We start from the raw sequence: 20,022 nt of genomic DNA on the forward strand, positions 1-20,022 counted from the left end.
CCTGGCTGGGTGGTTCAGGGGCGGGTGTCTCCTGTATGCCTTTCCTCCAACACCGCTCCTGACCCAAGTGCCGCCAAGAATAAAACTCCTCAAAGCACAAATCATCCTAGTGGCACCGTTCTGGCTGATAAAACCTTGGTTTGTGGAGCTCACCAACCTGGCCACAGCAGAACACCTTTCACTTCCACCCACACAGGACCTCCTTTGCCAAGGCCCAGAGTGCCACCCAGATCCAAGCTGGTTAAAGCTAGCCGCCTGGAAACTGAACAGCGCCTCCTAAAGCAACACGGCTACTCGACCAAGGACACGATGCTAGCTTCCAGATGGCCTTCCACAAATAGAATTTACCAGTATGTGTGGAGGGCCTTCCTCAGATGGTCAAAAAGGCATGTGGGGGGGGGAGGTCTGCTACCATGAAATACCTCCTCCAATTCCTTCAAGACAGTCTGGACCAGGGCCTCGCTGCAAACATGCTACAACTCCAGGCCACTTCCTTGGTGGGACTTATTTCAGGGACTTCCAAACGCTCTATGCAGCATCACCCACACTTGAAATGTTCCCTTAGGGGGGCAATTCTGCTATCTCCTCCAGTAGGCCACCATTTTCCCACCTGGCATCTACATACTGTCCTGAAGGCCCTTCAGGGGCCTCCCTTTGAACCAGTAAACTCCCTCTCTGCCTGCTGTCCTTTAAACTGGTTTTCCTCATTGCTGTCACTTCAGCCTGTAGGGCAGGCATCTTCAAACTGCGGCCCTCCAGATGTTGCTGAACTACAACTCCCAGCATCCCCAGCCATAATGAATTGTAGCTGGGGATGATGGGAGCTGTAGTTCAGCAACATCTGGAGGGCCGCAGTTTGGGGATGCCTGCTGTAGGGTGTCAGAGCTCAGGGCCTTGTCTGTTCATAAAAAATCTGTGTATTTTTCCTGAAGATTCAGTCGAGCTTATCCCTGACCCATTTTTTCTGACCAAAGGTGGATCCCCCTTTTCATATGTCACAGGACGTTGTTTTGCCCTCTTTTTGTCCAAACCCAACTTACCCAGCAGAGAAGGCCTGGCATAAATTGGATGTCTGTAGATGCCTGGAAGTCTATATTAAACACACAAAACACATTTGGACCATGGAATCCCTTTTTGTTTCCTTTCTACTGCACTCCATGGGTCAGGCTGTTACTCCCGCCACCATAGCTCGGTGGTTAAAGGCATGTGTAGCCCTGGCATAAAAGTCCCAGAATCTCAGGGCACTCACAAAGGTGTTAGCCCACTCAACCAGGGCGGAGGCTACATCTGCTGCTTTTTCAACTAATGCCCCGTCCAAGATATTTGCTGGACAGCCACCTGGAAAACACCCTCTACTTTTACCAGGCACTATAAACTGGATGCCTTTGCCTCCGTCCAAGCAGCATTTGACCTCTGTCTTGCAGGTGCTTTCTTCAGAATAGGCAAGATGCTCTATCCCCTGTTTGGTCTGAGGGCTGTGGTATGTCCCCACACATGAGAGGGCCTTGGATTGCAGAAGCAGAGAATGGAGCATTGGTTACTCACCATGAAGGCTTCTTCTTGCTGCTGCATCCAAGGGTGTCTCAACCTGCCCTTCAGCACCCACACCTACTCTTCAGGGATCCCCATAGTTTATTTGCCATGTTTTCTTTCCTAATGTTGTTAGTGCATATCTAGGCATACTGCTGCAGGAACTATTTTTTAAAGTTCGGTCTGTTTGTTCTTAGATGTTTTCTATCCTGTTACTTATTGTATGTTTCTTTTTTTAGGTGCTATTTGCCTCTTGGCCTAAAAGAACTGGGTGGGGTCATGTTCCTCCCGGTCTTAAAGGCTCTTACTTAATTAGCATAGTCCTGCCTTCTAGATCCATGTGAGAAGTATAATCCACATACAAGACACCCTTGGATGCAGCAGCAAGAAGAAGCCTTCATGGTGAGTGACCAATGCTCCATTTGGTTGTGCTGCTCAATATGAAGCTATTATTCAGATGTTGTTAATTAAAGTTCATTAATGGAAGGAAATAGATGGAAAGGTGGGCATATATGGTTAGGATTAAAGGTTGAAGCCTACTCATTAAAAACAAAGGAGCAGACAGTTTGAACAGAGTGTATGTTAAATGGATTACAGGCCAGTTTAATGCCATACTGAAAGGCATAGTCAGAACTCTTCTTGACATCTAAACCAAGGTGCTTGACAGCACTTCCCCATTTGAAAACCTTGGTCTTCTAACAGTTTTTGACCTCTGTTATTGTTCTCTGGGGTAGAAATTGCCTTTATCTTCAAGTTACAGTTATTGAAGAACAGAGGAAGGCGAGACTTGGTTTGCAAAGTGTATTTAGACTCACACTTCAAAAGGACTGAAAGGCATATGTATGGTGTAGGTGTAAGTCATTATCTCTTTACAGTAAGAATATATTAATGTACCTCTCTTTAAAAAGACAAGAGCTAATTATCTTTCCCTTGTCAACTTTTATTTTGCTTCTTCATTTCCCCCTCAATTAGACTTTTTGCTTCTTTTGTGGTTCTTTGGAAATTTTTAATGATCGACAGCTGTTGTGTGAGTAATGAGATATCGCACAGGTGCACAGTGAATAAATGGGCAGAAATTAACACCTGTGTGAGCTTCTCAATGAGAAATCCCCCCCCCCAAAGAAAAAGAAAAAAGACATTGTGGCTTCCCTGATAAGCAAAAGTACAAGATTCATTCAATATTTGGGCCAGCAGCACCATTAAAGATTGGGAGCTGGTTTTGTGAAGGGTCATCGTGAGAAGTAGTCCCTCTTTATTATGGCCAGTAGCTGATGAACATCTTGTCTTAGTTTTATTTTTGGAGGAGGGGGTTGTGTATAAGGAAGGGAAACGATTAAATAACTGGAGAAGCAGAGGGGAAAGTACTTTGTGGGGCTGGTGACACTTGTGGCCCTGGACTGATGAGCTGAGTAGAAAGGCAGAGAGTCTGAAGCCAGATGGGTAGGATACCTGGGACTCTGAAGTCCTCCAGATGGACTTGAAAACTGTTTCTTCTTTAAAGAGTGCAGCCACAGGACAAACTGAAAAGCAAGCAGAGTAATACGAAGCTATGATGACCAGATACCATGGAGGATAGGACTACAGTGTTCCTTTATAATGTAGATTAGAAGAAGGAAACGTCGCAGCATTTTTGCAGCCCTGCGAGACAAGTTGCACTTGTCTAAATTGCCATTTCTACAAAACTAGGAAAAAATTTGTAAAAAAAAAATGTAAGCCATCACTTGAAACACGAGGCAAAGGTCGGTAAATGCTAAAACATCTCTCATCCACAATTTGTGGATGAGCATGCTGACCTGGTATGTGTGATAGAGACTTGGTTGGAAGAGCTGAGTGGGGTTGGTCTCTCTCAGCTCTGTCCTCCAGGTTTTCTGATCCTGCAGCAGCCCCACCTTGAGGGTCAGGGAATGGGCATTGCAGTCATCTGTCATGAAACCTTTCCTCTTTCCAGGTGCCTGATTAGGCAATTATCAGAATTCTGAGTGTTTGTCCTTGAGGTGGGTCCCTAAGATAGGCTGGGGATTCTGTTGGTGTACCAACCACCCTGCTGCACTTCAGTCTCCCTACCTGAGCTGGCATGGGTGGTCTCGGAGGTAGCTTTGGGTTCCCACAAGCTTATTGTCTTGGGGGACTTCAGTGTGCACTCTGAGCCCCCCCCCTTGTAGGAGCAGCTCAGGATTTCATGGCCTCCATGGCAATCATGGGCATATCTCAGATGGTATCGGGCGCTATCCATGTGGCAGGACATACTCTGGATCTGGGTTTTGCTGACCAGGGAACAAATGGTCTGGAGGTGGGGAACTTCGAGGTATCTCCCTTGTCATGGACAGATCATCATTTGGTGGGGTATGACTGCTAATTTAGTTTGACTGCTCTGTATAATATCTGCAGAGGTGGTGGACCAATTAGAATGGTCCGCCCCTGGAGGCTTATGGATCCACTTGGTTTTCAGAAAGCCCTCATGGAGTTTCCAGTGTCCAGAGCTGGCAACTCTGTTGAGGCCCTGGTGAATCTCTGGAATGTGGAGTCAGCCCAGGCTATTGACACAGTCGCTCTTAAACGCCCTCTCTGGCTTGGTGGAGCTCATTCTGCTCTTTGGTTTCCATCAGAGGTTAGGGCAATGAAATAACTAGGACAGCTGTAATAATGCTGGAGGAAGAGTAATGACGAATCCAACCAAATATGGGTTAGAACCCATTTTAGGAACTACTCCATGGTGGTGGTGGTGGTAGTAAAGAAACACTTTTCCTCTACCTCCAATGCATCAATCTGCTCAGTGCAGACTAGCGGAGCTGTTCTGTGTAGCAGATGCATTGCTCCACACTCCCCTTCCCCAGGTAATGGGGGAGGAACCATCTACAGCCCGTTGTGATCAGTCACTTACATCCACACTGCCAGGGTTTTGGCAGTTCAAGCAGATACCATCAGGCTGGATTCTTTTCAGTCAGTGCAGCCTGAGGATGTGGACAAGATTCTGGGCAGTGTGCAGGCAACATTGTGCGTTTTTGCCCCTTGCCCCTCATGGCTAATAAGATCTGCCAGGGAGGGTAGAGGGAGATGGCTGGAGGCTACAATCAATGCTTCATTAAGGGAGGGCAATATACCACTATGCTTCAAGGAGGTGATGGTAAGACCATTATTGAAAAAGCCCTCCCTTGATCCCTCCAACCTGGATAACTATAGACCTGTTTCTAACCTTCCCTGGTGGCGCAGTGGTAAAACTGCCGCCCTGTAACCAGAAGGTTGCAAGTTCGATCCTGACCAGGGGCTCAAGGTTGACTCAGCCTTCCATCCTTCCGAGGTCGGTAAAATGAGTACCCAGAATGTTGGGGGCAATATGCTAAATCATTGTAAACCGCTTAGAGAGCTCTGGCTATAGAGCGGTATATAAATGTAAGTGCTATTGCTATTGCTATTCCCTTTTTGGGCAAGGTTATAGAGTGTGTGGTGGCATCTCAGCTTCAGAGGGTTTTGGATGATTTGAATTATTGTCCAAATTAGCCACGGTAGTGTAGTGGGTAGAGTGTTAGACTAGGACTGGGGAGACCTGAGTTCTGAGTGGGGAGACCACTGAGAGCCAGCGTGGTGTAGTGGTTAGAGTGCTGGACTAGGACCGGGGAGACCCGAGTTCAAATCCCCATTCAGCCATGATAGTAGCTGGGTGACTTTGGGCCAGTCACTTCTCTCTCAGCCTAACCTACTTCACAGGGTTGTTGTGAGGAGAAACTCAAGTACGTAGTACACCGCTCTGGGCTCCTTGGAGGAAGAGCGGGCTATAAATGTAGAATGAATGAATAAATAAATAAATAAATATCTCTCAGCCCAACCTACCTCACAGGGTTGTTGTGATAAAGGATAAACATATATGTAGACTGATTTGGGCTCCTTGGAGGAAGAGCGGGATATAAATGCAAGTAATAATAATTAAAAAATAGACCCTTTTCAATCTGGCTTCCATCCTGGATATGAGACTGAAACTGCCTTGGTCTATCTAATAGATGACCAACAATGGGAGCTAGACAGGGGGAGTACATCCCTGTTGGTTCTGCTGGACCTCTCAGCAGCATTCGGTACCATCAGCCATGGTATTCTTTTGGACTGCCTCTCGAGTATGGAGACTGGAGATACAGCTTTGGAGTGGCTTCAGTCCTTTCTCGGGTGAGGGGGGGCATAGGGTGGTTCAGGGGGACTACTGCTTGGCTTATTGAACATTGGCCTGTGGGGTCCCTCAGGGTTCGGTTTTGTCCCCCATGTTGTTTAACATCTACCTGAAACTTGGCTTTTTACCCAGGCTTTTAGACGAGAGTTGTTTTTTGTTACTGCTGCTTTGTATTTTATGGCTATATTGTGTATGTTTTTAAAACTTTAATTAGATTTGTATTTTATATTCCATTTTAATATTATCATTGTGTAATTTTTATAGTCCTATATTGTGTTAAATGTTTGCAAACCACCTTGGAATTTTTTAATGAAAGGCTGTGTATAAATGTAATACAATAAATACATGAAGAGTATGTGCAGATCCCACAAATGCACCCAGTTACCTTTCCTTAAGGCCATCTGTATATGTGTGCACAGAATGAGTGGAAGATTCTGAATATTTGTGTGCAAGATACATAGGGTCGAGACAATGGCTGTTTCTTAGCACGTTTATCGTATTTCTTACTCAATGCTTTTGTGTAAAACAGCACTATAACATAGATCCAGCTGCACATTCTCAGACCAGGGGCAGCTTGATGACTTCTTTGAGAAAAGCTCTCTGCTCTTGACGTAAAGACCTTTCCTAATGAGTTTGCCTCAGACCCAGCAGAGAGGCCTGATTAGGCAACATGAGTCTGGCAGATGTGTATATCAAAACCTGCAGTATAAGATAGGGATGTGCTTCAGCCTGTATAATGAATCCATCTTCAGGAGCTGAATACCAGCCATAGTCTTTTGTGGTTATACAGAATACCAGCCACAGACAATACCAGCCACAGTCTTTTGTGGTTGTACACCTGTGCTGAATTCCCTACCCAGCCCTGGTGCAAATTATCCTCCAGAGCAAACCTGAGCCTCGGGATGGAGGAGTATCACGTCAGCAGCTGTGTAGCTCCCATATTCCCCCCTGGGATAGGTACATAGCAATGTTTGGGGATAAATGCGCACATCGGCCTCAACCCTTTCTTTCTCCTGTAGTGAGAAACCACTTGGCTTCCAAGCCATTTCAGATATGTCTTAAATTATATTAGCCGATACGTACCTCTAAAACGTCTGTTATCAAGAATGTACACTTAGTTTTTTTCGTGTTCTTTCCCACATCACTGTTTACCTGTAGCACAGACATGAGGGAGACTTGAACATGATTTTCAAGTGTCTCTTGTAAAAGTTGTCTTCATATTAAATTTTAATCCCACTTACAAAAGTCAGAGTCAGCTACTTTGAGAAATTCTGGAATCTCTTTCCTGTAAGATGTTTCAAAATAATGATGATATCTGTATCTGCTTTAGATATTGGAGATCTGGTCTTAGGACAGGTGGGTTGGACAAGAGATTAACTAGGTTCTTCTAACTCAGTTATTTTTTCCTGAGAGTGACAAGCCAACTAAGCCTTGGATTTATGTGAATTTACAAAAAATAAATTTATGGCACAGTTTTGGGGCTGCCAACAGAATAAAAACAGTGTGCAAGTTATGATTACCAATCCTCCATGATTAGCCAGGAATCTCCAGGAACTGAAAAGAATAATCCCCAGAAGAGTATGGAAAGCTATCATGGAGTTAATGACTTGATGGTGTGGAAGATTTGTGGGGTGGGGGGCAGGGGGTAGGGATTGCCAGGAATAGCTTTGGTCAGAGTTGGCAAGGGTGTCTTGACTAGTGCAAGGGTGTCCTTGCTGGAGAAATGCCAGGACAGGAGCTTACCCTGGCAACTGGCACCAGTCCTGCAATCAGATCCCTGCATAGGTTAAGTCTTGTCCTCAGTACAACACTGTGCTGCCATGGAACACATTAATGGACAGGATCCAGACTAAGTTAGTCATGACTAAACACCATTGAAACAAATTGGACATGACTAACTTGGAACCATCCATCATCATCATCATCATCATCATCATCATCATCATCATCATTTCTTTACCCTGCCTTTCAAGCCAAAAAGGCCTTGCAAGGAGGCTTACAATTAAGAGATTTAATTAAAAAAAACAGAGAGAGAACATTTTACAACACAATTAGTCTATTTGCATGAGCAGTCAAGCCTAGGTTTGGCTGTCCGTGAGAACCGCCAGGATCGGTGAGGATCCCGGCGGTGCTGTGGCGTGAAACCCAGCGCCGAAGCCCAGCTCTTCGCCGAGGTTAAGGGTGCAAATGTGCCCTTAACCCAGCTCCTGGGATCATGTGTCAGTGTGAGCTGCTTGCTAGAGCACCTGTCCCCTGTGGGAATCCTTGAGTGTACTGGGCTCGGTGCACGGTGCACTATGGGATGGGATGAGTCCCAGCCTCTGTTTACCTGTGCTGCCAGAAGCAGCATAGATGGTAATCAGGACATCCCATAGACCAACCTGGCAGTAGCTACTTTCACCAATTGCAGTTTCCAGACTATAGACACAGGCAGTCCCATGTACAGCCCTTAGTAGTCAAGCCTGAGGTTACTAGCATGTGCACCCCTGTTTTAAGGCCACTCTCTTCCTGAAAAGGGTGCAGTTGATATATTGACCAGTTAATTAAAAGCACCTCCTCCTGAGGTATCAGAGAGAGGGTTGGATCCAGTAGTACTACCAAACTGCACACATTTTCCTTCTGGAGAGTGTAACCCCCATCTAGTACTGGAAGATCTATCCCATCTCTTGTATTGTGGATCCCTACAATGAACACTTCTGACTCGTTTGGATTCCACCTAAAGTTTGTTATCCCTCAGCCAACCTATTACTGCTCCCAGGCAGGTATTTAGGAAAGTTATGCCATTTTTGATGATGTTGACATGGAGATTTGGGTGTCATCAGTATACTGATAGCAGCCTGCACCAAATCCCCTGATGATTTCTCGCAGCAGTTTCATGTAGATATTAAAAAACATTGGAGACAAAATGGAGCCCTGAGAGACACCATATAAAACCTGAGCTCTCACTTTGCAAAGTAACAGTCTCCAAGTGACATCATCTGAAATCAGAGTTATGAGAGGAACCGTTGTAAAACAGTGCCTTGTACACACATCCCCCTTGGGTGGTCCAGAAGGATACTATGGTCAATGGTATTGAAAACTGCTGAGACATCCAAACGGACTAACAGAGTGACTCTCCTCTGTCAATTCCCAGTTGGAGAGCATCCATCAGGCAGACAAGGCAGTCTCCCCCCCATAACTTGCCCCAAATCCAATTTGAAATGGGTTTAGATCAGTGTTTCTTAATGTGGGGTCTGCCAGATGTTGTTGAACTAGAACTCCCAGCATCCCCAGCCACAATTTATTCTGTTAACAAATAATCTGTTTCATCCAAAACCACCTGAAACTGAGAGGCCTTCTCAGTCACCTTGGCCAACCATGGGAGGTTGGAGACTAGACTATAATTGCCTAACTCTGAAGGATCTAATGTAGGCTTCTTTAAAAGAGGACTCATAACTGCCTCCCTGAGATAAGGAGACTTCCTACCTTCCATCACAGAAGCATTTATAATATCAACAGTAGGCAGCAGCAGCTCGCCTTCCCCACAGATAATCTGCTGCTGGGTCAGGGTGTGTAGATCACACACCCAGATGGTCCACTGCTGCCCCAGGCAGCGTGGAGGTGCTTCAGTTGGGACATACAGTTCCAGCCCTTAGAAATCCCACAATGCACCATGCGAGTGTGCAGTGCATTGTGGGGATCTCCCCGGCAACAGCCAGCAGCCTGCTCTTGTGCCATCACCAGCTGCAAGAAGCTGGCACTAACGCACAAGCAGTTAGCTTGAATCAAGGGCATGCTCTTTAGGCGGGTTTGCTTCTGTGGCACTGGCGGGAGTCGCTCAGTCGCTCACCAGTTCTCAGGGGCAGCCAAGCCAGGGCTTAACAGCCCTAACCCTGCTCATTAGTACAGCCTCAATATGAGCCATGTTGGGCAAGGGTCAAGGGAACAGGTTGTAGGACACACCACTCTAAGCAGCTTGTTCATGAGGAAGGTGGGGCAGAGAGCTGGATCTTCAAAGCTGATTTCAAATGAGAAACAGGTGCATACGCAGAGGTGTACCTTCTAGGGAAAATAGCAACTAGGGCAAGCACTGAAATTGCACCCCTGTCCAAACATCTGACACCCATCTTTCAGATAACTTTACCATAATATCAGCTCAAAAATACAAGTCAAGCTCGTTAATCTTTCAATATTTCAAAAACCATTTAACAGTGGACATAGCCAGACCAAAAAATGCTGGGAAACTACCAATTTCAGTATGCTGGAGCTCATGAAATACCCAAATACTATGTGGAGGTGTACTTGGAAAACTAAACAGAAGTGCCTGTCTAATTCTCTACTGTGCATTGTAGCATCACTATTACATAAGTTTTAAAAATAAATGGAGAATTTGACTTTTCCCAGATACTCTGAAAATAATTAAGGATATGCAGAATAAATGGTGTCACTGTTTGAAATATATTCTACTATTCCAGAAAGAGTTAAAATGAGAGAAAGAGAGCATGAAACTCCCAGTGGACCTTAATACTAAGGATTTCACACTGAATCAAAGACAAATTCAGCATTAATAGTCATATTATTAAGGCATCACATTAAACTCACTTATCACAAGAAGCAAAGTAAGAGCAAATAAAAAAAATTAACCTGATTTTCAGTGCAGTGGCCATTTTGGAGGCTTCCACGCATGCTTAAATGCCCTCTGCTGAGGTCCCTGGCAAGGCCTAGGGCTTTGCAGGGACCTTTTGAGCATGTGCAGTGGCCATTTTGTTTTTGGTGGCCATTAAAAAAAATTATTTTAAAAATGGCCACTGCACGTGTTCGATGCATGGAAGCCTCCAAAATGGCCACCACGCTGAAAATCAGGTTAATTAAAAAATAAATAAATCACGAACTGTGGAGGGGGTGGGAAGCAGTATGGCACTGGCACTCCCCTCAAGTGGTGACCATGGCATGTGCCCTGGCTGCCTCACCCTAGATATGCCACTGTATATGAGAGCAAGCACGCAACTCTGAGGTTGCCTGGTCCTGGGCTGTTTAGGGCAGGGGTTATCAAACAGGTCCCAAGACCCCTGGTTTGGGGCTTTAAAGCACTGCCTTTAATTGAGCCCAGAAATGAAGAAGCACTCAGTGAAGATGACATAGGACTGGAGTTGTATGCTTGATCTATGGAAACCCCGAGACAACCATCTGGCAGCTGCATTTTGGACCAGTTGAAGTTTCTGGATTGTCTTTAAAAGTAGCCCCATGCAGAGATAATTGGAGTAGTCCTGGGCTTTGGAGGACTTTATAGCATAGCCTTCCCTAGTTTGCACAGGCTGCTATCTGTTTACATTATCCTCCCCATCTTTACCTTTGGCCGTTGTTTCCCTTTGCAAGGTTTTTAAAGTTCTATTATTTCACTTCTACTTCCTGTTCATAAATGTTAGATGCAGTAATAATGGGGGGAAAGAACTGGCAGAGGCAGTTAACAGGCTCACAGATTAGGCTGTATAAAAAGCTCTCCTTTCCAGCACTTAACTGAGTACAAATGATTTGGCTGGATTATGGCTCTAATGAGGTTCATGTTCCTGTGTGTCTAGATGTGTTGGATGCTTAAAAGCTTTATATAATCCAACAATGTTCTTAAAGTCTAAAGGTTTGGATGAGGGGAAGACTTTTTCTCTCCATTTTTTTTTTTTAAATGTTGAGTGTCGAATATTTTAACCTTTCATTTCAGTCACTGTTGGGGGGAAAAGAGAAAAGAATAATTAACAAGGATGTAATAATTTTCTGTGTATTTATAAACTGATCATTAATGAAGTGTGAAGCTGGTCCCCAGGAGACCAAACAAGCATGTAATTAACTATTCCTGGAATTTATTGGGGGCTTTGCCCATTCTCAGTCCCTGGAGTGAAGGTGGGGAGTGTCTGCACCTTCCTCGTGAAGCATGTTTGCATTGCTGCTGAAGATATTCTGGATAAACCAGAAAGCAAGGATCAAATCCATGCCTTGTTTTGTCTTGGCAACACAATGGAGCAATCAAATTATACACTCACTCATGACTGGTCTGAATTGCACCCAGCAGCAGCTGCTGTGCTGCTGACTGTCAGATTATAAATGGAGACGCCATGGTGACCACTGCGACTTGGAGGCGGTGGGGGGAGAGGGAGGGGGAGGGGGGAATGGAGCACAGGCACAGCACCCTTGTCAAATTTCTTTGCTATTTGTAGCACCAAGTGTCTGAGGAATGCAAACGACTCTCCATTACCTACTCACATGCATCGCTGGGCAGAGTTACTTGCTAAGCAAATATTTGCTGCTGCTAAAAGAACTTGAAAAAACATTAGGCATTGGGTTTTCAGCACATTTCTTACCTATTAACGGGCTTGTCACTCACACTGCATCAGCCAGTGTGTTTGGGTACTGAGATCTTGTTGAGCAGTATAGTGGGAAACACACTTCTTCACTGGAATTTGTATTCTCCACTGTCTCGTGATGCTGGGTGAATATGGCTATTTGCTGTGTGGGGCATACACATGGGGAGTACTGCAGAATCCGTCCATATGACAAGGACCATGCCCCTGCTGCTGCTTAATATTTGTATTGGGTACATGGGCAGATGCTGCAGACAGCTGGCTCCTTGCTTGGCTGTAAGCCTGTCAAATAAGGTGCCATGTGGTAAGAAGGGCATCTATTTGCTCACTAGCTCAGTGCAATGTGTCATGATACTAGACTAGACCAATGCTGTGGTGATTAGGCCACCTCAACCACTTAATAAGCATATGTTGGTGCAGTAAATCTTGGGATTGCAATGTAAAGTACTTTGCTGACAATTTGTGAAGCCTTCTGTAAGAACTTTGCATAATTATTATTCCTGGGGTTGCCTTTTCGGTGACATTTTTTTTTAACCAATCTATTCATTGGAATTGTACACTTTTTAATTTAATTTAAAAAAAAAAAAAAAGCTGAGAAGAGCTTTACTGCATGTTATGTATGTTTCTTTTCAGAGAAGGAAGTTTGGCCCAGCATTCAAAAAGTACAATCTAAGGCACGGAAGGGTCTCTTTATATAGTGTACAAAGGGCACAATGTAGCTCAAAAAAGCACCTTGGACAAGGACACCATTTAGGGTTAGGGAGCGGGGAGGGCAATTGCTTTTCTCCTTTATTTTATTTTATTCAGTTCCTATACTGCTTTTATTTTAAGGAAAATAAGGCAAGAGCTTATTAAAATAAGGCAAAAGCTTTATTAAAACAATCCCAAAGCAGTTTACATTATAATAAAAACAATGAACAATTAAAATACAAAAAGTACAGATATAAATATACGATAATATATCTCTATTTAAAAGTTTAAAATGCTATATATACAACAGTCACACACAGAACACAAAGCAGCAACAGCAGAAACTGTACTCTCATATAAAAGCCTGGGTCAAGAGCCACATCTTTTCTTGTTTTCTAAAAACTGTGCTGGAGGCTGAGGAGTGGCTGCCAGCCAAGAGAGTGTTCCAAAGCCTGGGGGCAATGACTGAGAAGGCCCTGAACTGTGTGCTCAACAGCTGAGCCTCTCTTACCATCAGCACATGGAGCAGAGTCTCCTCTGCTGATGCCTTTATTCAGGGAGCATGTGAATTATTCTTCAGGAGTGCCCGGGATTTTCCAGTCTACAGACTGAGCAACCATTGTTATCAGTTAAATGGCCCTGTGTACGAGGTACTCCTTTGCATAAAAGAGTTGAAGGTGACTGACTTCTGTAAGTAACTTTGTTATAGTGGTTATGAATTTGAAAAAAACATCTGCAACTAGTGTTAAATTTTATTCTACCTGCTTTTTTGCATCTAATATATTGAACATACTGAAGAACAGGCATTTAAAACTTGCTGAGAAACTTTTCTCCTTCATGGAAATCTGAAATAGTGTCACTGATGTTCACTCCCATTAAATTCAAAGGGAGATTTTTTTATTATTATTGAAAATATTTATACACCACTTCTCAGCAAAAGTCATTGGAGTGATTTACATCACAGGAGAAGAAAGTTCTCAAAAGTTTTGGTTTCCTGTCTCGAAAAGGTTCACAATCTTTTTTTAAAACCCACAAAGGAGACATTAGCAACAGCCCCTGGTGAGACATTCTACTAGGCTGAATAGGCAGTTATTTCCCCCTTGCTAAATAAAAGAGAGCCCCACTTAGAAGTGCCTCCTTGTCCAGGATACACTTTATTTATTTATTTTATTTAACACCTTTATATACTGCTCACTACCAAAGTCTCTAGGTGGTTTACAACAAACCATAATATTTAACACATTTAAAACATATAAAATTTAAATTTAAAACAATCAGTACAATTCAGTTCAAAACATGAGCTAAAACTTCAACTACAAAGCTTGGCTGAAGAGCTGTGTCTTCAGCTGTTTCCTAAAGATCAACAGGGATGGAGCAGCTCTAATCTCAGCAGGAAGTGTGTTCCACAGCCCTGGAGCAATGACAGAGAAGGCATGCTGCTGGGTCACCACCAGATGAGTTGGTGGCACCCTCCGATGAACCTCCCCTGATGATCTCAATAGGTGGCAGGGTTCATAACAAAGAAGGTGGAGGTTAATCTGACGGCTGTAGAAACCTGCTTAAAGTTCCATTGAAATCAAGAGAACTTAAAACTATTTAACTTTGGATTACACTCAAAGAGCTGGATCTCATGATCAGTGAGACCTAGTTTGTAAAGGTAAGTGGGGAGAGCAGACGAGCAGGGTGGGAGCCCTGGGCGGCCGGATTGGCCGCCCACACGACTGCTGGCTCCGTGATGGAGCCGGTGGGGGCTGGAAGGATCGGGAGCCACGTGGCCCTCAGGAGCTCCAGTATGCCCTGTGCGACTGCGCAGGGCATGCTGGGGAGACCCCCGAGCCGGGAGGCTGCTTTTCAGTCTCCTGCTGGGGGTCTACTCGTGATTAGCCCCGGTGTGGAGCCCACCCGCCCCCCGCAGCTACTCAGGATTTTAAAAACCAGGTTTGCGGAGCGCTCACTCGGCAAACTAGCCTGCCCCAGTTTAAGGGGCAGGCTACAGAAGCGGGTGACCCACTTTGACTGAACGAGTCTGACGATCGGTGGGGAGTGGACTAAGTACCCTTAGCCCACTTTCCACTGATCGTCAGAATAGCTTCCAAGTCAACTATATTAATATATGTTTTTGGCCACTTTCAGGCATAGCACGGAACCATGGTTTGTTTTTCACAACTGAAGCCTGCCCAGTGCTCCCAAACTCTAAATTAACAAAACCACATTTTGGGCTCTTTGTCTGAGCCCACTATAGTGGCAGCAGGATGCAGGATTTAAAATGTCTGAGCCTGCTTTTTAAACAAATCTGGAAAACTGGCTTTGAGACATACATTAGACTAACTTACCTCAGGTCACATCAGGAAACTTGTGATATATTTATTGCAGCACTAGCTACACATCACAGGCATCTAATGAAATGGACTATAGTCTTCAAAAGCTTATGCTGAAATAAATGTGTTAGTCTTTAAGATGCCACAAGTCTGTTGTGTTTGCTGCTACGGAATAACACAGCTACCCCTCTGGAAGTGGGCATAGAGTAACTAATTTCAAGTTTGGAAGATATGGCTTAATTTCCCAAGAAGAGTGTTTGAGAGTAAGGGGGAAATTACAGATTGGCTCAACAAATATTCGAACATGTGGTAGAAGACAGGTTTATTATTAGAAACAACCTTGATGTGTTATGAGCTTTACAGTTCTTTCTCAGGGGTACTGTTTTCCTTTTGCAGCTCTGAGAAACACTGATGCTTAATTTTTGTTTTTGGTATAATTTCTACTTGAATTCTCTTTTAGGTTTCTTGAATGTGTTCAGCTTTGGGTGCTGGGCATTTTTTCCATACTGTTGTATCCTCAATCTGCTTCTTGGTGATACAGACCACCTGTCTTGAAAAGATCCTCAATTACTCTAGCAAAGCTTTGACATGTCTTGAGGGTCTTCAAAGAATGAAGTTGGTAACCACTTAGCAATTTTTAAAAACACAACTCAGTCCTGCTTTGGGGCCTACGAAGAGGCCACAATGAGGCTCAATAGAAATGTTTTGCCAGGGTTTGTTTGCATGTGGAGGTACATAGCTTGATCACTTTCAGCTGAATGTGTGATCTCACTCCATTAAAAAGCACAGCCTCTGAAGAAAGTATTGCATTGGTTTATTTTTTGAATAAGAAGTTTAATTATGATCTTTGAGATATATCTTGTTATCTTTACTGTAAAAACCACTGATTCTCTTTCTCTTGTAATTTTATTTTATTATTTTCAAAATAAAGAAAAGTAATTAAAAAACAACAACACATTGGCATTTCCCACACAAGGCTTTTAGCTTATATCTCCTCTGGAATGGAGGGTGTGCATTCACATATTGGCCAGATTTCCCCTGAAGTCCCTGTGAGCTATCGGGGAGCATTTCGCACACAATTTGGGTTTTTCATTGTGCATTAGAGTGTAGCCCAATTTATACTCAGGGTTAAAAAATCCACTTTTTGCTTTGGTTTTTTGGAGCAACTTCAAACTTGTAGTAAAGCCTTGTGTGAAAAAGCCTGCTATGTGAAAGTAATAGGGTACTTTCATGGTAAAGCCTGCTGTGTGAAAAACAACATTGCTTCTGAAGTGATGGCTAGTAGCTAGTCATATGAATTTGTTTCATGTGTAATAGCTCATTCACACATGCAAGTCACCTTTTGATTCTGTAGTCACTGTGAGCCTGTTCAAAGTGGTAACACACACGAAGAAGGGGGCATGCTGAGAGCATGCCCATTAGAATGTCTTCCTTGGATATCCCAACACCCTCCTGGTACATCCCTTCGTGTGTATGTGTGTTTCATCTGAATGACCCCTAAACATGTGCTCCAAGGATGAATAGCTCCCATATACAATCAAGGGACATGCTGGGAGGGTGTTGGGACATCCATGAAGGATGTCCTGGACACTTTCCAGACTACACCCTGCAACGGGGTCATGGCGGATCTTGGAAGTATGCTTCCACACTTCCTGTGCTGTGACACCACAGTCCCTATGCTGACAGCAGGGTGCCGTTCACATTTCCGATGCCTTGTTTCCAATTTAATCACTGTGATATAGTGCTATGATGTTGTGTAACCAGCGCAGAGGGGAAATGGTTGACTAACAAGCAGAAGGTTGCCGGTTCGAATCACCACTGGCACTATAGCGGGCAGCAGCGATATAGGAAGATGCTGGAAGGTATCATCTCATACTGCACGGGAGGAGGCAATGGTAAACCCCTCCTGTATTCTACCAAAAGAAAACCACAGGGCTCTGTGGGTACCAGGGGTCAAAACCGAGTTGACGGTACACTTTACCTTTTCTTACCTAGTTTCCACAAGACTGCTCCCCCTGCTGTTGATGTTTCAAATTTGATTTGCCTGAACAGAAGAATTTTGCTGCTTTTGAGGAGCTAAGCTAGAAAGCGCCCTGATGGGTCTGCTCTTGGCAATACACCTCTTTCTTCGCGTGTGCTGCCACCGATTTTGTTTGAATCAGCCCTGAGAATGTTAACCTCAGTGTGTGCTAACCAGCCTTTTATGTAATAGCGGAAGCATAGTTTGTATCCATCACTATCAAGCTCAGTTCTGTATCTTGCAACTCAGTCCTATCCATGTTTACTTGGAAGTAAGCCCCACTGTGCTCACTGGAGTTTTCTCTCTGGAGAGTATCCAGTGTAGCTTTAGTCTAAATTATAATACTACTTGCAAAGGGAAAAAAGCTTATTTATATCGGAGGCAATGTTCCCTCTAATTCCCCCCCCCCCGCCATCTGTGCACAGAATATAGTTTTGTTCTAGGCGACAGTAGTATCAAGGCAGTGTGTGTACTTGTACATTTAGAATGGGGCCTTCCTGATTCAACCTGAGTGGGATCTAAAATTAACTGAGCAGACATTAAAAAAAATGTATGTGTGTGTGCCCGCACATGTGCTCGCCTTAGAGGCAGAGGCAAGTTGGGGCCAAAGTCCAGGGCCACCACACCCCTTGGGGCCCTCCAAATCCTCTGTAGTCTGTCCTGGGTGGTGTGGTTTGTGCCCCCAAGAACCTATGTGTTTAAAAAATGATGCTTAACTTGCAATGGGGGCCCCTCCAAAGACCTTTAGGTCCAGGCTCCAACATTACTTAGGTGCACCTCTGCTTAGAGGGAACACTGGTCTGAGCTAAAATTGGGATTCTAAGATTTCCAAGCAACCAATGTTATATGAAAATATTTTTGTGTTAGCCTTTGAAAAAATGAAAATAAAACTGAAGTTTAGATTTGTTTTAAATCCCAGGAGGTTATAAAAATTAAGCAACACTGGCGACCACAATAGTTGAAGCCAAAGGCACCATAATGTGCATATTATAATGTTCAGCTCACTGCCTACTGCCCAAATGGCTGTCCAGTTTGAGCAACACACTCTTCAGCTAATTAGCTTTTATGCTGTGGGGAAAATAGCAAGGCAGTCCTTTAATATGCAATTGGGGGTCACTTTATAAGGCTCTGCAACGTTAACTGCATTTAACAGATCATAAATGTTATTTAATTGCAAATAATTCACTAGAACTGATGTGGAAGTCTCTTACAATCCTATGCCCATGTGTCTTTTTTCCATAGCCATTCAGACTCCTGTTGAATGTGTGTATCAAAGTGCTCCTTGCTTCTCCAACAAAGGAAATTTTTTTTCTGCAATAGCACCCTGTGTGTCTGTGTTGTTCTTGCTGATGATGGTTCAAACCCCAATGGGAACAAGACATGCCCTGCTGAATCTAGCCATGCAATTTCTGCTGGGAATTGAAGGCTCCACACTGCTGGATGGCAAGGCTGTGACTGCTGAAGGACTTTTGCTCTCATTCTGAGAGAGCTCCCAATTGTGCCAAGCAGAAAGAGAAATACGGACATACTAATAGCTAACGATGCAAGACTTTCCAGTCTTTCACAGGGATGACTTTGTAGACCTTTGCCATCCTACTTAGAAAAAGAATGAGATGCTTGATTCAAAAGCTTCTCGTATCCTGGGTTAAAAACCTAGTAATACACACTGGTGCCAAATAGCCTTGGTTAGTGTGGGGGTGGAGTGATGGTAAATTAATCTAGAAGAATTATCAACCCCACTTGTATATGTTGCTTAACAGATTGGTATCCTCTTCATAAACATGCACTAACAGAATTGTAAAGATCTAACCACTCATCACTGATTTATTACAGTGAACAAAAAAGCAAGGTTAACATGTGTCATGGATCAATTAATCCACATTCTGGGATATTGACTGCAATGTAAAATGGGTGGAAGAATAGCTAAAATAGGGGTAAGGAGTCGGCTAAGTAAGGTGCTATAGTTGAAGCCTTCTCATACAAAGGTGACCTTGTGTGTCTAATATACTTTATCTGAATGCCCCATAATGTGGTTGAAGGCTGCCTTCCACATCTTTTTCTGTGGCATGCAGCAAGTATGAGTGCAAGATCACAGGACCATTTCTTAGATGCATTGGAGTTCTTATTTATTTATTTATTTATTTACATTATTTACATTTATATCCCGCTCTTCCTCCAAGGAGCCCAGAGCGGTGTACTACATACTTGAGTTTCTCCTCACAACAACCCTGTGAAGTAGGTTGGGCTGAGAGAGCAGTGACTGGCCCAGAGTCACCCAGCTAGTATCATGGCTGAATGGGGATTTGAACTTGGGTCTCCCCGGTCCTAGTCCAGCACTCTAACCACTACACCAAGCTGGCTCTCTTGTTAGTGGCACAAGATGTCCATCCAGTAGATGTCCTTTAGGGTGTGCATATCATCATATGAAAGACAAGAAAACGTCATGTACTTAGGCCTGGACTCCAAGGACTGAGTTCCTCCAGTGAAAGTAGACTTGATAAGAAAAGTATTTGTAGCAAAATCATTTGCTGTTTTTAGGGTTATGGATGGAGACAGTGTCTGCCATCAGAAATTGCCTGTAGCTTTCAGCAATAGGAGGTGGCTACAGACCAAATTAAGACACTGGTTAGATGTCACGAAAGTCATAATTTCTGAGGGAATAGCCAGCCCCTCATTAATTATGGCTGAAAATAGGTTGCCAGGTTCCATATTAAAAGAAAATGCCCTCTCACGGCTGAGAGTAATGTGCCTCACAAGTTCTCTTCCTGTCTTAAAAATATTTTACGTTTCCCCCCAGATACAGGATGTACATGAATCTAACTCTCTGATATCCTTTGTCTGGCACTAATGAAACTGCCCAAAACCACAAGTCTCTCTTAAAAGGAGAGAGGAAATCCTTTGACCTGGCAAACCAATGAGTTCTGCTTCAGCTAAAATTTTAATGCCTTGGCCTTCCTATTGAACATGCCATTGTCA

At 43.9% G+C, this 20,022-nt stretch overlaps 1 long non-coding RNA gene across 1 annotated transcript in view; it reads left to right on the top strand.

Annotated features, from left to right (window-relative positions):
* The first annotated feature begins 1,862 nt into the window (after positions 1-1,862).
* The window catches only part of LOC128347314 (uncharacterized), a 34,412-nt gene continuing 16,252 nt past the window's right edge, over positions 1,863-20,022 (top strand). The window contains exon 1 of the long non-coding RNA XR_008317499.1: positions 1,863-1,932. This is a non-coding gene — a long non-coding RNA (uncharacterized LOC128347314). The remainder of the gene's footprint in view (positions 1,933-20,022) is intronic.

Source organism: Hemicordylus capensis, chromosome 2 (assembly GCF_027244095.1).
Source record: "Hemicordylus capensis ecotype Gifberg chromosome 2, rHemCap1.1.pri, whole genome shotgun sequence".
Classification (NCBI taxonomy): Eukaryota; Metazoa; Chordata; class Lepidosauria; order Squamata; family Cordylidae; genus Hemicordylus; species Hemicordylus capensis.